Raw genomic sequence first — 2,462 nt, 5'->3', positions numbered from 1 at the left:
TGTCCTTACGACTGACTTCCTGAACACAACTCTTCATAACCAATGTACTGGCAGTGCTGACACAAGACTCCCTTCTGCCCAAGGCACAAAGGCATAGTTATTTTTATTGTGTCCAGTGAAAGACCAGAGCATATCTATTCTGTGTGTCAATAAAATATAATTAATTAACACTCCTTTAAAATCTGTAGTCAAAGTGCCTATTATTCAATAACTTGGGCAACTGTGAAACTATGACTTCCATGTTTTCTTAAATCAATATTAGATACTTACTTTTTTGCCACCAGTGTCTGCAACAATCAACCACTCCAAGTAGACTATTTTCTCTTTTTTTTCATACAGAGGATGGAATATAGAAAGGGGTAGAGAGAGAGTGAGAAAGAGACAGAAAGAGAGAGGGGGAGAGAGGGAGGAGAAACACCACAGCACTACTTTACCACTCATGGAGTTTCCCCACTGCATTGTGCTCCTATGAATACTTAGCATGGCAAAGTGTGTGCTCTACTAAGTGAGCTATCTCCTAGTTGTCACCTCAATATGTTGTTTTAAATAACAAAAGCATCAAGGCATCTCTGCACCCTATGTGCATTTCATGAAAGATACTCTGTTAAGAGCAATAACAGATCCTCTAACAATAAATGAAAAGCCCCATTATAATTCTTTACTTTCAAAACTGGTCAGGTTCTTCGTACCTGGAATACAATGTATTTAAATTCTGCAAAGCACTTTTTTATAGGATAGGACAGAGTGAATTTTTTTCTTTTTTTAATATTTATTTTTCCTTTTTGTTGCCCTTGTTTTTTATTATTGTTGTTATTGATGTCATCGTTGTTAGATAGGACAGACAAATATGGTGAGAGAAGGGGAAGATAGAGAGGGGGAAGAGAAAAAGAGACACCTGCAGACCTACTTCACCATTTGTGAAGTGACTCCTCTTCAGGTGAGGAGCCGGGGACTCTTATGCCAGTCCTTGCACTTTGCGCCACATGTGCTTATCATGCTGCACTACCTCCCAACTCCCTTTTTTACCTTTATTGATTTATTTATTGGATAGAGACAGCCAGAAATCAAGAGGGAAGAGGGTGACAGAGAGAGAGAGAGACAGAGAGATACCTGCAGCCCTGCTTCAACACTTGTAAAGCTTTCCCCCTGCAGGTGGGGACCAGGCTCGAAACTGGATCCTTGCACATTTGTAACATGTGCACTCAGCCAGGTGTGCCACCATCTGGCCCCAGGACAGAGTGAAATTGAGAGAGGAAGGGAAGATAGGGGAAGAGAAAGAGATTACTGCAAACCTGGTTCACTACCTGTGAAGCAACTCCCCTTTAGGTAGGGAGCTGGGGCTTGAACTGGGATACTTTCACAGGTCCTTGCACTTCGTACTATGTATGCTTAACCTGAAGCACTACTGCCGGCCCCCCAAAGGACTTTTTCTATTGAGTATTATTATTAATTGCTATTATTTATTTTGTAACATACCATTTTAAAACAGAGAGCTACAGGATATATATGTCAAAGGGGAGAAATACCAATGTAATCCGAATTCTATAGAAGGGTTTTACATGTTAAATTTCATTTCCACCACAAGTAACCTATAACATTCAGAAATATTGGAAAGTAGAATACATGTTTATTTTTGTCTCAAACAGTACCACTTAGGATAATTATACTATAAGTGCAAAGTTCTTTCGAAGAAGGAGGAATAAATGATTAAGAGTTTGAAACAATGACTTAGAATGCTGAACTGAGAACCTTTATTTCATCTGCTTGGTTACTGGACTTAGTACTCATTTTGCTCACTCAAGTTACCTTTTAGTCTCAAGTGCAATACACAAGTTTGACATGACAATTGACATCGATGACATCTGTGGCTTATATGAACTCTTAACCAAGAACAGAGAAACATGGAGGAAAGAGTTACTGAAGGGAACTGAGTGATTTGCATGTATAAAGTCCAGTTCCCTTGAACAACTTTTACTGAGAAGAACCCTCAGGTCTGCTGAACTACTGACAGAGGATAAATTGACTCTAAATGTTGGTGGAGAAGACAGTGTCTTTGGTGCATGTAGTTCCTGTTCCTGTCCCTGCAGGCCTGCAAGGCCCTACCTCTCAGTCCAAATGTACCCACGTACACCATACACCCTGAATCCCACTAGCCATAATGCAGATGTGGAGTACAAAATAATCCTCATTTGTTCTCTTGCAGGCAATGAAAAAGTCACCCCATCTAAAGGAAATGGTGCACACTCTACAACTACTATTAGAGCCAAAATCTCTGAGTCACAGCTGCCTGCACAAGACAATTTGGCTACTGGAAAATTCTGATTAATGACATTTTTTGAAAACCCAGAGTAACAACTTGACCTGCCAAAAATTAACATGTTTTTATCATTTTACCTTTTTTTTCCCCTTGGTTAACTATTACCTTTCTTTCACCAGCGAAATAAAGCAGGTAAACTGAAAAT

The sequence above is a fragment of the Erinaceus europaeus genome, unplaced genomic scaffold (assembly GCF_950295315.1).
Source record: "Erinaceus europaeus unplaced genomic scaffold, mEriEur2.1 scaffold_293, whole genome shotgun sequence".
Classification (NCBI taxonomy): Eukaryota; Metazoa; Chordata; class Mammalia; order Eulipotyphla; family Erinaceidae; genus Erinaceus; species Erinaceus europaeus.
The sequence above is the reverse complement of the archived record's forward strand: the minus strand, read 5'-3'. Positions refer to the sequence as shown.